This window comes from Neopelma chrysocephalum, unplaced genomic scaffold (genome assembly GCF_003984885.1).
Source record: "Neopelma chrysocephalum unplaced genomic scaffold, ASM398488v2 Primary Assembly neopelma1_252, whole genome shotgun sequence".
Lineage (NCBI taxonomy): Eukaryota > Metazoa > Chordata > Aves > Passeriformes > Pipridae > Neopelma > Neopelma chrysocephalum.
Window position 1 is genome coordinate 155,896 of NW_020897914.1, and position 20,287 is coordinate 176,182.

Below are 20,287 nucleotides of genomic sequence, written 5' to 3' on the forward strand. Positions count from 1 at the left end.
TGTGCTGGTTTAAAAGTAAAGCAGTGGGAGAAATGAACACAGCTCAAGAGATTACAAGTCAGAGTTACAATTTACTGAAAGGATTACAATAAATACAATGATACAGAGAAAACTGGTTTTAACCCCCAAAGAGGTAAGTATAACCCAGCACTCTGGGACAAGAACAGAACAGTGTTTGTTAGCCCCTGTGCTGAGCACCACGTGGCCCCCCTGGCTGCAAAGTAAGCTGTTGGTCCACATGATGGTTGCAGTCCTGTTGAAGTAACCATCGCAGTCCTGCCGAGAGTGGCAGTTGCAGTTCCTGTTGGAGTTCTGGTCCTCCTCTTGACCTGAGAAGTGGGATCAGAAGTCCCAAAACCCCAAGATTATATGTGCTTAGGTTCAGGTGAGGATGTCCAGCACCTCCCCCAGGGCAGGGATTTTCACAATGGGTGATTTAACTCTCTGAGTCCTGGGATATTTTTGGAGTCTTTAATGGTGTAGGTCATTGCAGCTGCCTAATGTGCCAGTCCAGTATGGCCCATTAGCAGAGATGCCCCCTCGGGCTGGGTGTTTGGCTGCTAATGCCACCCCGGAGGGGAGTTATCAAGCTGAGTCATTAGTGTGAAGACAAAGAAACACTCCTCGGAGAGTTCTTAAACACCCAGCTTGTAGCCTGAGGTGTCAGGTGTGCCCTGCGCAGCTGCTGCAAATGATCCATTATTAACAGCCCACCAGAAATGACACAGAGGGTGTAGAATACACAGTTTTGGTTACAACCACTGGTCCCAGCCCCTGTAACAATACTCAAGAGTAATATGGAAGTGATACCACGCAGGGCTGGCACACCTTACAGCTCATGAGAAAAGCCTTATGATGTTACCTGAGTGACTGCTGAGCGAAAGACACATTCTTCTAGCTAGAATTCCAGTTTTGTCATTTGTTTTCCCCCTTTTTTTTCTGCCTATATCCAAAGATACAGTTGTTTAGTATGGGACCTTCACATGTATTCAGACTCTACAGCACTTGCAAGCTCAACTGGAGCCAGAGATTTTTTTAAATTCTCCAAAAACTTAACTCTTAAAAATAAATAGTGGTTCATGAAGCCTTCCTTAGAGGGCTGCTTGAAAATCTCTCCGTTTTAGAAAGTGTATTCATATACTTTTGAAGAGATAAATCCATATCACCATAAATGCAGACAGAAATCATTTACCTATTGAGCAGTAGGGCTACTGTCATCTGATAATGACTCTAAAACATTACTATACATAGCCATTACTTTTTAAATTCAAAATGAGGGGGCTTTTATGTTTTAAACCCATCTAGATGTAGAGAATATGCTGGCATCTACTGAGGGTGTTAATGAATGTGACTGAGGCAAGCAAAGCACTTGCCATGGTGGGGGAACTGACTTAGGTACTTTAATCTACTGGCAAGAGCAGCTTTAATTGTGATCACTGTGTGAGTTTTTAATGGAATTTTTTTGTAAGAAAAATACAGAATATAGAGACGCTGGCATTCCAGGAGAGCATTTTACTCTTGCACGATGTAATAGCGTAGTTACTGCCTTCCCTGAACCACAGTGGATTTCCACTGATACAAATGAGGCATAATTTGAATTGCAGAATAAGGATGCATGAACTGACTTTGCTTCATGAGCATTTATGTGTGAGAAATATCGCTTTACATGCAGCTATACAAAGCCTGCATGCATAATGTGGGATCCCATATGCTGAAGTATAGAGGGCAGCCTACTTGGTAGATTTCTTATGTAGGAAACAGATACTTTGTGGATTTAACATTGTGATCATTGTGGACAGCAGAGCTGGCTGATCAGCCTGCTAACTTCTGTGAGGCTGCAAGGTGGAGAAAGAAGAACTGAAAAGGAAAATACTCCCCTGTGGCTGGGCTCCTGACTGTAACCATTATCTCTGTGAGCAAACCAGGACAGACCAACTTGGAATTCGTGTTCCAGAAATCCCAGCCCATCAGCCGTGGCTGCTCACAGGAACAGATGGCCAGGCTGCCCTGGAGCCAGCAAGGTGCTTCCTGCGCTGGCTGCCGTGTCCCCCTGTGTCTGTGCCCTTGTGGGCACAAGGCTGAGGTAGGAGGGCAGTGGAGGGATGCTCTGCTCCAGAGCCCATGGCCTCTTGCAAGGGACAAGTGGGATACTCTGCCTCTCTTTACCCCTTCAACTGGGAAACCAAATACGAGTTGAGTGCAGAGGAACTAAGTGACTCTCAGCAGCTCTCTGAGCATTGCCACGGTTCTTTTCAGAGATAGTTGTTCCAACTGAAGAGTTCTCAGCAGAAGGCATAGCACTAACCACATCTGTCCCACTGTGCTCAGAGAAACAGCACAAGGGCTTTGTCTTCATCACATCGAGTTTGCCAGCTGGGCCCCAGCACATACACTGATGCATGGAACAATGTATCACCAACCACGTGCATTTGCACAGTGCTTCTGCAGGGACCTTACTTGTTTCAGCAAAGCCAAATGCTGTGTCACACAGCATTGTGCCATTTTCTACCCAGGGAGTGGCAGCAGATTCTGCTTGTTTGTCTCAGCTGTCCAACTCCCACAGTCCCCTGTTCCCCAACTACAGCCAAGGTGACACAGCCTGTTGAATTTGCGTCCCCACATTTTTTTGCATCATTAAACATACAATATTTTGTTACCTGGACTTTCTTGAGAGCTCCAACTTATTACCTGTTGTTGGATGCTCTTTTGGAAAGCCTCTTTGGAGCATGTTTCTCAGAAGGTGCTTTGCAGGAAGGGAGGGGGGGTGACTGTGGTTTGGCTACTTGTGAGCATGTGGAGAGAAGGGGGATCCAGCACAGCCAGCTGCTGTCATTTGAAACACTGTTCTGTGGCAGCCACATTGAATATCCATGGTGTATCAACAGCTCTAGGAGTCATTGCCAGGGAGAAAGGAAAAAGATCCATAGCTCCTGTGAACAGGGTGGTTAGGAAGAGCAGGAGCTACTCTAGGTTATTAAAGAAAATATATTCCTTTTTAGAACTGAACCATCCTGTTACTGCCTGTCCCGTGTGTGGAGTTGGGTGCCAGTCTGGCCAGGAGAAAGAGGTCATCATTCGTGCTGCTGATGTCGCTGTCAGAGCAGTTGTGCCATTGTGGGGCCTCCCAGCCCTGCTCAGAGTTGCAGTGACAAAGAGGAGGCACATTTGGGCAGGAGACAGCTCTGCTGGGGGCTGTGCATCATTTCTACTGTAGTAGTTCTGAAAAGTCTTGATTATTTTAGCTCCTGTGTTGGGCTAGCTTCAAACCAAACCACGTAATTAGTGACTGCCTCAGCTTAAACTTGTCATCTCATTCAAGGAGGAGACAAACAGGCAAGGGCTGGGATGGAGGAGGAGGGATAATGTGCAGACCAGCCCGTGACAACAGCAGCAACTGCTGTCAGCTCAACCACTGCAGCTTTTGCTGGTGCTGTGAGGGGCTGGTGTTACATGTTCTAGTACTAGGGAAACATGACCCAAGAATGAATGATTTTACATTTCAGCCCTGGAACTTGTGCTTATACTGGAAAAAGTGGTGAACTTAGGCACTGGAATAGGTTCCTAGAGGGGGGTGTGGGGGAATTTACTTAGAGTTTATGGGCTGTCTGGGAAAATGTGCTATCAGTAAAGTTTTAGGTAGAGTTGAATCTGTCTTGGTAACAGGGTGTCTTCAGAGTCTTTAAGCACAGTTCTGGTGAACTTAATCAGTTGTGAGACCTGAATCCATCTCTTTGTTTTGTTTTGAATTTTTGCAGAGCAAGGAGAAATGTCAGACATTTGCTTAGCATAAAACACCTTTCCAGGGTCTCCAAGACTCCAGCTTACCTGACAGAATAGAAAGCAGGATTATGTTATTAGCATGTTACCTCTTCTTTAAAACCTTCTCATTGAATTTCCCCACTGTTGCACGACTCCTTCTGTGGATTAACGTGACATGGAGTTGATAAGCGGTGCAAAGAAAACCAAGATTTCAGGACACGTATTTCACTTCAAGTGCCACATATTTAGCGTGATAGACGTTTTGCTTTGCAATTAGGCAGCATGCTTATGTACTCTAATCTGCAGCAATTTTTGCTCTATTAATAACCTATTAGTAGCCTGCAGCGAGTTCTCTATACATCACTGCTTCACAAATTATTGAACTTCCTCTCACAAGTTCATATGAACTAAAACAAATTATAGCAAAAGGGGTGAGGAAGATTGCTTGTATAGAACAGGTGAAGTCTGACCTCAGGATCACAAATTGAAAAATACAGATGCTGACTGTGTCCCGTTTCAGGCTTTGGTACTTTCCATCTCCCTGTGCAGTCGTGCAAAGAGCACACACTCCAGTTTGGGTCGCCAGTGCCAGCAGCAGGCAGGTAAATCACAGCCCCAGGTATTGCTTGTCATTCCAGCTGCACTGCAAATCCTATGGTCTTTTGAGCCCAGGTGCTGTTAAATACCTTGCCCTGGCTTTTATAAATGGTGTGCAAAAAAGAGGCAGAGATGATGATACCTCTGCTGCTGATTGCACTATCATTGTGGGTCATTAATCTCTGCCTAGCTCTGAGCTTTCCAAATGAGCACTCTGCCATTGCTCTGCACCTGGCACAGCTGTACCTGCACCTCTGCATCTGTGGGATCCAGGCTGTCCCTGAAACCTGGAAGCCGAGGGAACACAGGGCTCCTGGCAGTCATTACATGAGCAGGGTCCAGGAATGGGTCTGTCCACCTGTGGACATTTAGCTGCTGGGCAATTGTCCAGAGTGATGGGTTTCTACAGAGTGACTTTCCACGATGAGCTGTTGTGTTTTTCAGCTGGGGCAGTCACCACTGATTTTTGTGCTATGAAAGAGATTCTTAGACTGACAGTCTGGGGCTTGCGTGTTCAGACTGGTGCCTGGTCTAGGTACACAGGAAGATCTTTACTTGCAGCCGTGTGGTTACATCAGCTCTGCCTGAGCCTATACGGGCAGCAGCTTGGTCCTGGCAGCCCATGGTCCCCTGGGACTGTGCTGCTGACAGACTCTGTGGACTGGGTTGTTCTCTAATTTGGAAGGCAGCCCAGGGCATCTTGTAGACCTGGCACAGATCCCATGAGCTGATGGTGTTGCTTGCAGTCAGGCTATGGGCTGTTCCTTGGGCGCTCTGGCTGTTGAGGTTTTTGGCAGCGTCGCTCCCAGGTTCCTGCAGAACCCGTTCCCTGACCCTTGAAGGAATGCAGGCTTTCCCTCCAGTCTCAGTTTTGAGAGAGTCACAGAAGCAGCTTAGTGTGGTCCCCACTTCCTCCGGGACACCTTTCAAGGCCTTGGTGGCTGTGCTGACTCTCCCACAATGCCTGTGCTGAGAAGGGGGAAGGATGCACACAGCATGGTTTTCCCGTGTTGGCTGGGTTAGGTATTCCCATGGGAAACAAGCAGGGCAGGGCTGGTGAGCGCATACCCACAGCCCAGCAGAATTGACTGTGGGTACGGAGAGCGATCACAGGAAGGGAGTTTCTTGGAACAGAGTCAGCTGAAAATTTGAGCCAATGTCTCTTTTCAGTAGCTCCTTCTGTGTTTCAGCATCACTACTTTCTATTAGTTCCCTTGTATATTTTATTTTCTTATAGCATTTTTTTTTCTGTTTTTAGAGAAAGAGCACAATTTGTTTTGAAGTGTTGAAATACCATTTATTCAGTTTCTGTTACTTTTAGCACCAGATTTGTCCTTCCTACACTCCCACATAATCTTTTTTTCCTGTAGAGAGACGGCCTGAGTGTTTGAGGCAGGTCCAAATGCAAAATCAATAAAAGCTCATTGCTGTACATGCCATGGTATTAGAGCTCAGCAAGTGAGACTGGTGGGCAGGATCTTGCCTCCAGCCCCTTATCAGCCAGTGACCACACTGGGCTTTGCAGCCAGGGCACAAAGAGAGAAGTGGTGTTCTGCTGGTGCTAAGCAGCAATGGAATTAACGTGGCTCTGTAATTTAGATGTGTTACCAGCAAGTCACAATACTCTCCTTTCCTTCTGAAAATCAGACGGACCAGACTTTGGGAACCTTTTCTGTAGGGATCTTACTCATTGACTGTGAGACAGGATATCTAAAGTGGTTGTTCATTAATTATTATTGTTATTAATGAACGTGTGTGTTGCCTCTTGACACTCCTCAGTACTGAGTACTTGGGATTTGTGGGTTCTTTTCTCCTTTAGCCTTTCAGAAAAGTAATGTAAAAGAAAGACTTGCTTGTGTTAGGATTTTTTTTTTCATTCCTTAATTCTGCAGATGTTATTTTTGAGTCATCTATCACTCTTAAGAGATGAATTTTGAAGGTTGTGAACTTTGCAGCTTACTGGGAAATCCTCTTCTGTAGCCAACAGAGTCAGGATTTATTATCTTTCCTGCAGTTCTTTCTGGAAGGGGAAAATACAGACATTTGTTGGGCATACTGGTTCTGGGCAATAAGAACAGGAAGTTTAAAAATTAAAACAGACATAGAAGACACTGTAGCATCAAGGCTGTATTGTAGATGAAGTAGTTTCTGTCTTTTATTTCATTTCTAATTCCTGAAATGCAAATGGAATTTTTACATATTCAATGAGGCTTTTGCATTTGGAGTCTGGGTTTTGCTGTTTGGGACGTTCTGGCCAAGAAATAGGCCAGTAACACCAGCTTCCAACACACACTCTGCCCAAGGCATTCCTCATAACCAGCATTTCAGACACTCACTGCCCCAGCTCGAGATCTGTGGGGATAACGTGGTGCCTAGAAAATGGTACATAAAGAGTGAATGTCGATTACACACCAGAAGTTGCATAAAAAGGGTAGGGGGAGGTGTTTTTATGACACCATCTGCCTCTCTGATCTGGAGCCCCAGTGTAAAACCGTGGCTCAAGCTCTTTACTATAAGTTAACAAAAGCCTTTAAATAGGGTAACTAATGGGCCAAACGTATCTTCACTTGTAAGGTTAAGACCCACAAGTCATCATTTGTAAGAAAGTGGGGGGTGGATTGGTCGCTGGAGAGGAAAGACATTAAATTAAATGTGGTGAAGCAGCCACATGGGACCCCTTAATAGTTTCTGAGTATTATTTTTTCCTAATGAAATTCAGCTTAATGCAATCCCACCCTCCCAGCCTGACAAACATTGACTCTGGCCTGCTGAAGGTTGTCATGCCACTGCTGCCTTTTAAATGATTCTGGGCACCCTCCACTCTCTGCTGCTTCCTTGTCACTTACAGCCCCTGGTTTTTGACATAAACAAGGGAGTATGTCAGTGGGAAGCTGGGCCTGTCAGGCCTTTCAGTTTTGCTTTTCACCTGGTTGCCTGCTTACAACAAAAAGTAAGATATATTTTAGCGGGGGTTGTACGGAGACCCAGTGATGCATTAAAACCAGGCAGCAAAAGTGGGGGGAAAAACATCTGCGGAATATGAAATATGAATGGGGATCTGAGCCTCTGGAGGTCACACTTGAATAAGCACTGTTATATGAGGTGGATCCAGTGAGCCTCAGCCCTGGGTTCATCTGCTGGTCAGCACTCGGAGGATGCATTGCTTTTTTGGAGCAGTGAGTAGAAGTGGGTCAAATGCAGGCACCTAATTCATTTTAAGAGCCATTAGAGAAACGCTGAAAGAACTTGGATCTTAAACTTGTCTTTTTAGCAAAACCAAAGGCCACAAACCATCCTTATAATTTTTGAGTGTGTGTTTAAACACAGCCAGAGCAGCACTGCTACTGACCATTACTCATCAGCAGCATCCTCATGCATGAAGTGCTGGGCTCTCTCCTCTAATAGCTCAGGCTTGATTTCTCTTAGGAAGGGACTTTAGTATGTATTTCTGTAGCCTCCCCCGAAGAGTTCATCCCTCACCATTCCTTGCTTTCTGTGTAGGAACTGTCATTTTTCCTGCTTTCAGTTTGGTGGGGAAGGAATGATACTCCTCCTCCTCAGACCTAGAGGTGAATTGGACCAGAGACTCCTGCACACAGCTCATCCCAGGAGAACCTGCCCACCATTTGGGGAACGCTTACATGTTAGTTTTAATGTTTCTAGGTGTCGCAGATGTTGCAAAATAGTTTTCTGCAAATCGGCCCTTCCTGTAGGTGCCTTCAGCGTCTGTTCATTGTGTGCTCGGTGGCTGTTCCTCCTGTTGCTTGGGCTAATTGCTAAAAGATCCACATATGTACATCTCCTTGTCTCTTCTTCCTCCACACCACTGAAGCACACTTGCTTCTGCAGTCTCTGCTATTTCTGCTCTCCCAGGCAGTGTTAGATGGAGCCATTGGTTGCCTCGTGGGCCTGCAGAAAGCTGGCAGAGGAATTGCCGTGTTCTTCAGGCAGAGCAGCCTGCTGTGTGTATCACCCAGAGCACCCTGTTTGAGAACCCAACAGGCAAGGAGGGGGGCAGAGGGTGTGTTATCACCATGATTTGCTTCTTGGTGCTGAGGCACAGAATTTAAATGGCTTGTCAAATGTCTGCAGCTTGATTGAGGGTTTCTGCCTTTCTTCGGTTTTCTCCTCTCTCTCTCAGTCTTTTATTTCACTGAATGATTATTGTTTTGAGATAAAAAATGCTTTTAGTTCTGGCCAACAAGTTTTTAGCTTTTGTCTTCCTCTTAGAAGTATTTGGAGAGGAGACAGTATCTAATAGTGTTACTGAGATAGGAGCTGAGCTCAGTAGGAACACCAGGGAAGTTGATTGGAACTGAGGAGTGGCAGGAAAAGAAAACTAGAGGTGATAAATACAGACTGAAGGATTTCATGTTATCACATAAGTATGTGTGCCAGAAGGTCAAAATATCTGTCACCTCAAACTAAATGTGCTTGGAAGTGAATGTAAGCAATAAATCCCACTAGATCAGTATCCATAGTGTCCCTCGTGCTATTGTTTTCCTGGTTTGCTTTGGTGTTATATTAATTGTGCATATGCAAAGTGAATGTATTTGCCTGGGTGAGTCCCTTACTGTAAGTTAATGCTTATTAACTCTGGTAAGGATAGTCCAACAAAGTCTGCCGAGTCCTCTAATAAAAGTAGAGAGCACTTACAAACCTATGAGATGGATGGTGAGGCTTAAAATGAGCTGTTGCCCTGCTGTGTGCTGCAGCTATTGCCTGGCTTTGATTCTGGAGCGAACTGCTCAAAGTCTACCCTTCCTCAAGGGCTTTGCTAATCAACGTAATCTGCTTTATGCAATAGGACTAGAAGTCTAATTGATGTGTCTGCAGAAAAGAAGACTCTGATAGTGGAACAGAATTTCATACCCCAGTTGGCATCTCAACAAAGAGGCATGAGAGTGACCAGGCGTGAAGTCAGAGTTACCTTTATACCCCCCGATGGCGGTTCTTGCCATGGGGGGGATGCTCACAGTGCCCAACTTAGTGCTTCTGCTGGCAGCAGAGCTGTCCAAGCTGGCACTGTTTCAGCGTAAAATCTGTCTGGGGAGATACAGAGGATGCTATAGTCCAGCAGAATCCCTTTGAAAACTTCTCAGAAAGTTAAATCCCACTTGTTGAAAGACTTGGCATGTCCTGTGATGAAGTCGTGTGTCAGTGGGTGAGCAGTCACACGGCTCAGCGTGTGTGTGGCACTTCAGGGTTCACACGGAGCAGAATCAACGTGCTGAGGGCTGTGCCTGGGAACCCAGCAAAGAGGAGCAGAATTGGGTCAGAGCTTTTTGTAAGGTGGTTCCCTAGGGGCAGTTCCCCCCCTGAGCTGCTGCTGTAAGGCTTTTGTCTGTTCTCCCACCTGCAAGAGTCCTTGCAACAGCTGCAGAATGTGGATTTCCATATCCCACCATCAGACTCAGCTGTGTCCTGGAGAGATCCATCTCCATATTTTTCCTCAGGGGAAGCTGATTCTTTGATTGCACATGCTGTCCCACCCAGGGTTGGCTCTAGCTAGGGACATTAGTAATAAATAGGTGTCTCTAGAGGGGCCTTTCAAGCTGGGACCACTCTGTTTGGTCCCATTTTGGCAACGGAAAGGTGAAAGGCCAGGGAATTCATCCATTTAAGGAATCTCTTAGGGAAGATAATATATTGTGTAATTAAATAACTGCCCCCACAAGGTTTTCTGGGATAACAAGCTGTGCTCAAAATTAAACACAAGTGTGCTGCACTCACACTACAGCCTGCTTAAGGCAGGTGGAAGTCCTTGAGGTTATGGAGAGGGAGCGATACTGTAATTCTGGCCTCTTCTCTCTGAGTGTCAGTGGAAGTTCTAGGCTCACAACTGGGTATGTGTGCAAACCCCATCTTAAACCTTTGAACTTGTTTTAAGCTAATCCATTTGTGCTTAATTTACAAACAGCTGGTTGATTTAAAGGGATTTTCATACTGGAGTAAACAAGAAGAACATTTACACAAGGAGTAAACTATCCCGCTGTAAATTCCCTTTGCAGTTGTTATAGCTATTTGTTTGCATTAGATCTTAACTTCCTCAGTGCAAAGCTAATCCTTCTTGATCCTATAGTGAAGTCATGATCCTGTGTTTGATGTCACCATCTGTTGCCATAGAAGCAACTGTGATGTTGAAAATTAAACTTTATGACTTCATGGCAAGATAAAAGCACATCTTCAGCTGCTTGCAAAAGTGGTTCAGAATATTTCCATGAAGTGAATGGAAAATATGCCAGTTTACATTTTGTCTAAATACAGTTCTTGGAAAGTTTGTGAACAGTGAGGGCTTGGAATTATATATTGTATGAAAGGGGGGAAAAAGAATCCAGGGCTTGTATCAAATTTGAGCTTTAAAAAAAAATCCCCTGGCAAGTAATTGATCCTTGGCAGGAGCCCTGCTGTTAAAAGGTTAGTATGGTTGCAAACAGGACTGAAATAGAAACAGTTTAAAACTCAAAGCACTGTACAGATACCACCTCTTCTGTCTGTAGAGAAAAGCCCTCATGGTCTCATCTGGTTGTGTGCAACAGCCATTGATAATGGTGGTTGAAGTCATTGTCACATAAATATCTAGTCAGGGGTTACAAAAACTTGAACGAGAATGTGATGTTCTTTTTTTTAAATTGCTTAGGAAGTTAAGCCTTGATCACACTTTTAGGTGTCTGACCCAATTTGAGAAAAATCTTCCTTTTCATAAATTAGAAGAGTCTTTTGTCTAAATGGCATAAGAGGGAAGAAAGGTGTGAGTGATTCAGTGGTGCAGGAGGACAGGGCTGCACCTGCACGAGGACCAGGCAAAGGCCCATGTGCTACTCATAGCCCTCCCTCTGCCCTTCTGCCAGGAGGAAGAGGCTGCAGAGAATGTGAGCCTAAATGCAGAAGTTTTTGTTTTCTTTTTTATGTACAGAAGAGAGGGGGATAGTATAATTTTTCTCTCTCTGCTAGCAGGGAAAAGAGCTGCCAAGTCCTAAATTAGGAACTTATTTGTTTATTTTAAATTGGACCTTTCTCTTTCCTGCCATCAGTCATTTTCTTAAAATTTCTGAGTTATTTCCCTCTTAAAAGTGGATACCCATCTTCAGTATCTTTGAGTGACAAAGACTAAATCACGTTGCCGGTGCAATCCAGAGTAAGGCACTGATGTCAAAACTAACTTGATACGACACAGTATCATGAGGAAGGTGAAAGTTGCCCAGTGAAATTCAAGGAATTTTCTACCTACAGGCACCTGTTGTAGAAGCACAACCTTGATTCTACTCATCTGCCCTTAAACAGGAATGCTGTACCTACCAAATACCACCCGTACTTCACCTGCTTGCCCTTGTCTGGATTTGAGGATGGTGGCTCCCAGACCCTCTGTTTTTAATTGATAAAATTAAAAAGAAGAGTCAGTTTGAAGTGGTTACAGTGAGGATTCAGGAGGTGACACGTGGGGTTTGTTTGCCTTTCTGTTAAAGGCTGAGCATCTTGGGGAAGAAGCAGGGTGTGTTGTCCATCCTGTTCAACTGCTGCAGCCTTGTTCCGCTCATGTATTTCTGGTTAAATTATTTAGATCACTGAGTTCACTTTTCTGATAAGCACACAGCTCTGATAAGTGAGTTAAAGGATTACTTGAATCATTTTTTTAAGGGAAGGCATGAATTCTGGATTCTTTTGCCATGTCTTTCCTCATCTCTGAATATCTCCAAGGAACATGAAAGTAAAAAGTAACATCCAGGGACCCCCAGCAGAATTAAGATTCACTTTAAACATGACACATGCTCTATATCCCTGGGGCAGGCACTTAATTTTGTAGTGTTTCAGACTTCTATGACATGATGATTGATTTTGTAGAGGTGAAGTTGCTTTAGTCATTAGTTAAAAAGCCTGATAAAGCTGCACGAAGGTATTAAGTTGTTACCAATCACTGATGTCTCTTTGTTCTCCCCCAACCTTTACCCCACATTTGAAAGGGAAGGAGCGAGACAGGCAGGAGGCTGTTTCACTTTCAGTCTGTCAGGGTTTTATTAGATCCTGGCTCTCATGTCAGGCACTCTCCTGAAGCCCAGGTTTGCACCAGATGATTAGTGGGGAGCAGAGAGCTCAGGCTGACAGGCTCTGCAGCCAGAGCCTGAGCCCCCAGCCCAGCCAGCAGGGCCCCTGCTTGAGCCCAGGACTCTGCCCTGTCCTCCTGCCTACCCTGTCCTCCCTGCCTGCCCTGCCTGCCCTGTCCTCCCTGCCTGCCCTGTCCTCCCTGCCTGCCCTGTCCTCCCTGCCTGCCCTGTCCTCCCTGCCTGCCCTGTCCTCCTGCCTGCCCTGTCCTCCTTGCCTGTCCTACGGCCTCACTGCTCCCACCTTTGCAGGTGTGTGGCAGCCTGCAGCTGGAAATTGGAGTTTCAGGGGTTTAGGTTCCTTTTCTCCCTCTTTGTGTTCCACTCCCTCTGTTGGGATTTAATTGGTTCTTGGAAATCTCTTCAGCATATGAATGGTAGCTTGGAATCCTCCTGGGAATTGAGGGCTGCCCAATGCACACACAGTTGATTCTTGCCTTCATTGCATGGGATTCTCCAAATTTTTTTTAATTATGTATTTTCTCTAAATCACAGAGGTATTTCTCTTGATTTCTAGTGCTTTGTCTTTTCCACCATTGGTATCCTAGGGGTTGGATTTTTCGTTCTAAATTCCCTTTTTATCACTGCCATTTGCACTTGCAGACTAGGGGAAATCTTTTCAGTGCAAGCTTCTTATTTGATTGTGGTTGGGGGTATTGTTCAGGTTATCATAGAAAGAACAGAAGTATGTTTGGTGGATAGGCTTTTCCAGCCAGAATAAGCTTGTATCCTTATGATATGGCTGATGAAAGGATAGTGCAAGGTACGAGTGGATAATAACTTACAGAAGGTGATCATCAGGTCACACAGTTGAGAATAGCAAAACTGTGCTTGATTTATCCTACATGCATTACAAAGGAAAGATTCTTGTTTTTTCAGCCTGCCAAGCAAAGCTGCTGAGAGCTTCAGACACCTCACTGTGGCAATGCTGTTGTAATGGACTTAATTTGGACAGGGGAGATATATGTTTTAATTATTTTTCTCTAGGCTTCTGTTTTGATTTTACTTTTCCATAATGTAAGAACATTCTTGTCACTCTGAAAGTTAGGTCCTTTCTGTATCCAAATGCAACAGAACAGATCTATAAACATGTTGAAACTGTCATACTTCCATTTTTTCTTACAGGGGCCTTTCCCTACATCAGCCCCACTGAAGGGTTCTTCAGTGGGATACAGATATCGTACTAAAACACAGTTTAAATCTGTTTTGAGTAAGTTGTGTTATGTTTGTTAAGACCATGAGGGTCTGCCTAGGCCCTATATCCAACAGCAACTAGACTGAAAGCCTGCAAAATAGCCCCAGGACAGGGCAAGAATATCATTATCATCGTAGATGTGTTGCATCCTCAAAGACTTCCCAGAGTCAGAGGTGACACCTTTGACTGTTACTTCCATTAATTTTTCTAATTTAATTTTCTTAGCACTTCCAGCGTCTGTGAAAATGAGTTTCACTGTCTTAAGTAAATAACTGTGGGAAGAACCACTTCCCCAGCCCTTGTGAATTGGCCACCTGCAAGTTCCATTTGCCACCCCCGTTCCAGTCCCAGGTACAGTGGGCAGCTGATCTCCAGGAATCTGCTGTGTCACAACATTCCATAGCCCTCATCCATGTGCCTGCTTATTTATCTCTATTTTAGGCTGAAAGTGTTTTCTAGTTCAGGTGCATCCTTTTTCAGATGGTAAGAAATGTCTGTGTCTGTACTTCCATCAGAGTTACCATTCCATGTTTGCTTTTCTGTTCTTACTTCCTGTAACTGTCTTTGCTTTTTGACAGTTAGGGAGCACCGAACTGGCATTTTTATTCAGCAGTCTTGTTAACTCTCAAGGCTGGGTTCTGAAATGACCAATTTATAGCCCATCACAGCATATGTAGAGTTAGGATTACATTGTGTGTATTATTTGACATCTTTCTACCTGAGTTTCATCTGCCCTTTTATTCCTCACACGTGTAGTAAGGCCTTTCTGCAACTCCTTGAAATACTCTTTCCTGTCTTGATGTTCTGGTACCTGTGAACTTGGTGTCATGAGCCATCTGTTTTCATATTGGCTGGGAATGTGTTGCTGAGAGACCCCAGCACAGATCCATGTGCAGTTTTCTGTGTGCCTTTGTGCTCCTAAGAAAAGCGACCATCCCTACCCTGTATCTGTGTTTAAAGCAGTTTTCCCACCTCTGCACCCACTGAAGTTTCTTTTTTGAGACAGATTTGGTTCTGAATCTACACTTTCGGCTTAGGAAAACACCGAGGTGACCAATGACACAGGTGAGGGAGGCTCTTGGAATTCAATGAGTTTGTGTTGGGAGGGACTTAAAGCTCATACTGTTCCAACCTCTTGCCATGGGCAGGGACACCTTCCACTACCCCAGGTTGCTCCAAGCCCCATCCAGGCCTTGGACACCTCCAGGGATGGGGCAGCCACAGCTTCTCTGGGCAACCTGTGCCAGGACCCACCACCCTCACAGTGAAGAATTTATTCCGCATATCTAATCTGAACCTTCTTTCAGTTTCAGAATAAGTCGTAAGATTTGTTTTCCTGGCATGTAGGGAGAGCAAGGATTAACTTTGTTGCTCAAATGCTATTCTAAAGAAGCTTTTCAAATAGGGAAGTCTTTAGTTTATCAAGCATGAAAGCAAGTTTGAAGAAGAGGTGAAAAATACCTGTTTCTCCTACTGATGCGTTACAGGTGTAAAGCTGCTGTTTGTGCATCACATAAATCCATTTGCCGTATAAGTAGATTGGAGAATGCCAGATTCTTGTATGAAAATACCCTACTAAATTTAATTTAAACTCCCTAAGATGGATAATGTTCACTAAAAGTTCAGTAGAAAAGGAAATACTTAGAGCTAAAAGTGTCGAGCTTTTCTCAAGCTCCTCAAGGAGTTTCTGATCCTCCTCCTTTCACCCCCAGTTCCCACTCTCATGCTGTCTGGTTGTGCAGAGCTGTTCAGAAATAAAGCTGATCACTAGCTTATTGATAAAAAATAATGCCGGTGTTCACTGTGGACTAACTGTTTTCCAAGCCATTTTACTGCTTCTCATTTCAACAAACATGACATTGATTCACAGAGTAGTTTGGATAAACAGTTTTGTAGAAATAGCCTGTTAGAATAATTTTCTCTCTGGAATTGGGAGTGAGTCTCTTACAAGTGAGGTGGTGGTGGTGCTCTGTTCTGATTGCATGATTTAAATTTCTAAAGGGAGGAAATGAACAACTGAGAATAGTGACCATTAAGGTAATAATAGGGATTCTTGTTCTTGCACAAACACCCTTTCAGCTCTGGAGAAAGCAGCCATTTCCCTAACATTTGTGGAAACAAAAAAATGGTTCAGTTGAACGTTCATGAATAATAATAAGGCATGAATATTATCTGTAACAGCTGTTGGGTGAGAACTGGCATGTAAAGCAGTGTTTTGAAGGGTTCATTTCTTTGTTCAAAAGCATGACGTTTTTGAAAAAATACAACCATTGAAATCATAAATCCCTGGTGTCCAACAGCAAAGACAAAAACTCGGAGGGCGTTGGAGGGTTTTGGTGTTTCCTTCATTTATGCACTGTCTGCAGCAACCCCTGGGAGCAGGCACGGCTGATGCCAGCGGCACACGGACCTCTGAACGGATTCCTTTCAGTGAGGCCCTTAAATCAAGGAGGAAGCCTTGTAAAATAATTGCAGTTTCTGGCTGGTGGACTAATTCTCAGAGAACAACTGCCAGCTGTTTGCACAACAGAGCAAAGGCCGTGTGAGTGTGAGGGAGAGCAGTAACTGGCTTGGTTGTAGTGCTGGTGAAACCATGGGGTCGAGAAATATCTGAGCACATCTGGATGGTATGTAAGTAATGACACAAATCTGTGAATGATCAGTGGGATTTTCCTTATTGGATTTGGGTTTGGTTTCTCACTGTATCAAGCGAGCACCGTTTCAAAGGGGTCACGAGCGTAAGAAAGGGTGAACAAATGAGACTTAAAAGTGCCAGTTTCATTTAAGAGAACCTTGTATATTGAAAGCTGTGGTGAGTAATCAGTTTGATTGCATGTCCAATTCAATGACCATCTACTCCCTTTAAATACTGTTTCCTGGATGGCCCAAGTGAGAGCCCAGAGGACTCAACAGCCTCTTGGTCAGAGAAGGCAGGAGAACCAGCAGGCCCCCCCGTGTAGTGTTCTGCCTGGGATGGAGTGATTCCTGAAACTCAAACCAAACCTGCTCTTCTCGTGGCTGTCAAGTGCATGGATCAGTATGGTACTGTGAAGCTGAGAGAAGCTGAGAATTTGCAAATGGCTTATTTTCTGTTGGACTCGGCAAAAGAGTTTATCTCTTACCATCACCACCTTATTTCTAGAGTAAGGGTGTAGTAATGTGGGGAGGGGTAACTTGTCTTGCTGAAGAGTTACTCAAAGATTGGCCAAAACCAAATAATTTGGGAGAGAAAGGGAGGCTGATTTCTCCCTTCCACCCTGCCATTCATGACGTGGTGCAGTTCAAGCTTGTTACTTCCCCATGTAATCTGCTCATTTTCCCTTGTCAGAGGCGCTCCCAACACTGTGTTTACAGCGAGGGGATTAAGCTGGCAGCTCTCCAGTGATGCTGGAAACTGCCTCCATGAGCCCTGTTTCAGCTGAGGTTGTCAGCACTGATTGATTTTCATGGTTGACAGCTTTTGAAATGCTTTCAGATTGTGATTTCTCACTGGGCCCGATGTGGGGGAGGTATTTTTATTATCATTATTAATAGTAGAAATAGTAGTATCTGGATATTTATGCACACAGAGATTAGGGGCACAGACTGGCATGAGCAGTTGGTGTCAAGCTCCGTGTTGGAAAGGAATAATCTCGTCAGGACTTGCATTGCAAAATGTAGTTAGTTCATGGCTTTTCCTGGGTAAATGAAAATTAACCATAAATTTTCATAGATTTTACTATTTTTGCCATTGTGGCTTAATAATAAGCATGCTGGAATTTGGGTTCTCCGGGACAATCCACTGGGTTTTGTAAGTTTTAAAATTGTATATCCTTAGTTTGATGGAACAAAATTCCATTGGTTTCAAAGGTGAGTATTTTAGTTATGTTTTGGAAGAGCTGTTTTTGAGCTGCTTCTGCTGAACAAAGGATCTGTAGGTAAATGAATTGTGGGGGGACCTGTTGGGAAGGTACAGCATGTGTGTTCTCCTTTTCATGAGCATCAGGGAATCACAGAGTGGTTTGGGTTGAAAGGGACCTTAAAGACCATCTAGTTCCCAAACCCTTGCCCTGGACAGGGCCACCTTCCACTCATCACCAGTCATATCTTCAGCCACTGGGATGCAGGTTTTTTATTTGCCTCAGTTTTGCTCAGTTTTCAGAACTGTTATGTCGCTTTAGGATGTCACTTCCTGTGACATGTGTCTGTCCAGCTCCTTTTTCAGTAACTTGCTGATGTGCTGCACTCACACTTCAGGAGCAGAGCCAGATGAACATTTCCTAGACTGCAGCAGAGAAACAACTATCTGCTGAATCCTCTAAACCTTCACCTTGACCCAGGTTTTTCCCATGCTATGAAAAATAAAAGGCAAAGCTCACTGAGGGCAGCCCAGGAATAGCATTAAGGTTTATTTTCAGCATATGGAACATCTGTCAGTTTTGTGCCAAAAAGACAACATACTCTAATGCTTTGAAATTAGCTTTGTTCCTGTTAAGAATAACAAAAAACCCACACACACACACAAAGAAAGCTCAAGCAGAAGGATGTCTCTTAATAGCGTTGCTCTGAGAAACGGTGTGATCTTTGCAGGAAATACATTACTCATGGAAATAGGAAATCACAGTGGCTAGTGAGAGGAAGTTTCAGAGTTGGATCAGTCTGCTCATCTTTGTTTAAAGGGATGCCCCTTTAGCCAGAGAAGGAGGTCTCCTTAAGTTCAGGGCTGAACTATGCTGCTGGTCATGCAATATTTTTTTTTCTACAGTATAAACATTGAGGAAAAATAATTCCATGTGAACACTGTAGTTTAGGACTACAGTCTTGAGGATTTACACATAATAGGTGCCCTGTATCACCCCCTGAGGCTCACTGTGGTAAATCTATGACCTTTCTTCACTTCAGGAGATGTTTCCCATAGAGCCTGTGGACCAAGAATTCCTTCTGTAAGTCATTGTGTAAATATGTCCCAAAGACCAGTGGCCCCTTCCTCCAAGCTTTTATTGGCCTCTGGGTACCCAACTCAGCAGCAAGATCCTACCCATGGCTCTCAGAAGTGGTGCTGAAAAATCCTTGACAGGGCAAGGCAGGCAGAGACCTTGGCAGCTACTGAGTCCTTTTAAAATACAGAGAAGAGCTGTGGCCTGGAATTTCTTCCTTTTTTGTGCTGTCATGAAGCATATTTGGCTTCATTTGGTAATGATTTGTCTACATTTATGCAGTGAGTATTTCTGTTGACATCACAGTGCATTTACAGGAGACTTCTTATGCGTAGAGAGTCACATTTTGGCTGCAAGTAGTTTCTTAATTTATAGTCCTACTAATCTGAGAGCAATAAATGTCGAGTGAAGTATTCCATCTTCCTGCAAGTGATGGTTGTGCATGGCAACCCAGTGGTAGAGCAGGGTGCTGCTATTACCAGTGCTTGTCTGTCAGGGGCCAGTAATAGCTACTATCTCAAGACTATGTATTTCATTAAAAAAGAAAAGTAGTTGTCTCTAGTGTGACATATGGTTAGAATCTGGGCAGTTCTTCCAAATGCCTGTGATAACCTTTAGGCAGTTTAAACATACAGATTCTCATCTCACCCTGACTCTGGAATGCTTTCCTCGTTTAAGGAGGAGAAGCAGAGGTGAGCATTATAACCCTGCAGGACACACAGAGGAGGTGGACAGATTGCCAGGGTGGAAACACACACTGTTTACCCTCTTTGTGAGCCACAGAGGATTGCTTGCAGGTAGCTAGGTTATCCTTTTTCAAAGGATATATCAAAGGACTCTCGTTACTTGTTCCTTATTGGATTTCACCAGCTCCCTGTGGGGCAGGTCTGATGTGGGCCTTAGTCCAGATATCCTGGAATTCTTGCACTTGAGCAGTCAGTCCCAGCCTGGTCAAAGGAGGTGGGCCAGGTTCTGCTCTTGCACAGGAAGTAACTCCCTTGCATCAGATATAAAAATTTGGTCAAAATATTGTTTTGACAAATTATGGTCACATCTATGACACCTGTCACTTCTCTGATGTAGATTTTCCTTCTTTGTAGAGGTAGTACTGCTTAATTAGTCATCCCTCCTCTGTCTTTTTATACTGAGACATTAAATTAATTATTATTCTTTGTGTCTTTTATTAATTGAAATAAATGCTTCCTTTAAAAAAATCTTTTTAGTACTACCTGATTTTTGGAATAACTCCACATGTGGAATTGATCCCTTTCACCCTCCTCAGTGGAGAAGAGACAGGGTTTAGGTGTGATAAATTCTTCTTAATCTCAGTTGTTCCACGACATTTCACGTACTTTTCCCTCAATTGTACGATTGTACATGGAAAGGCAAAACCTGCTCTGCTTTGTTGCTGTAGAATCCCAGAATGGTTTAAGTGGGAAAGACCTCTAGGGTCATCAAGTCCAACCGTTCCCCCAGCACCGCCAAGTCCACCACTAAACCATGTCCCCAGGTGCCACATCTACACACCTTTTAAATCCCTCCAGGGATGGTGAGTCCGTGACTGCCCTGGGCAGCCTGTGCCAGTGCTTCATAACCCTTTGGGGGAAGAAATTTATACTATATTGTTGATAGCATTTGTTTATAAATGTTTCAGATCTTCACTAATTGGGCTCATCTTGTGGTTTGTAGGTAGTAAGATGCCATCAGACAGCAGTAAGCAT

General features: G+C 44.2%; 1 protein-coding gene and 2 long non-coding RNA genes across 4 annotated transcripts in view; 2 read left to right on the forward strand and 1 right to left on the reverse strand.

The window, feature by feature from the left end:
• Positions 1-19,309, forward strand: part of LOC113977559 — a 58,023-nt gene extending 38,714 nt beyond the window's left edge. The window contains exons 2-3 of the long non-coding RNA XR_003537351.1: positions 14,653-14,661; positions 19,245-19,309. This is a non-coding gene — a long non-coding RNA (uncharacterized LOC113977559). The remainder of the gene's footprint in view (positions 1-14,652; positions 14,662-19,244) is intronic.
• The window catches only part of HS6ST1 (heparan sulfate 6-O-sulfotransferase 1), a 187,648-nt gene that overhangs the window by 61,196 nt on the left and 106,165 nt on the right, over positions 1-20,287 (forward strand). The gene's annotated exons all lie outside the window — the stretch shown is intronic.
• Positions 8,022-10,451, reverse strand: LOC113977557. 2 transcript variants are annotated; one of them, XR_003537347.1, is made up of 4 exons: positions 10,329-10,426; positions 9,713-9,864; positions 9,287-9,599; positions 8,022-8,316 (listed from the first exon to the last, which is right to left on the reverse strand). It is a non-coding gene; the product is annotated as an uncharacterized LOC113977557 (long non-coding RNA). The 2 variants fall into 2 exon arrangements; XR_003537348.1 differs by having other exon boundaries at positions 8,023-8,316; positions 10,402-10,451.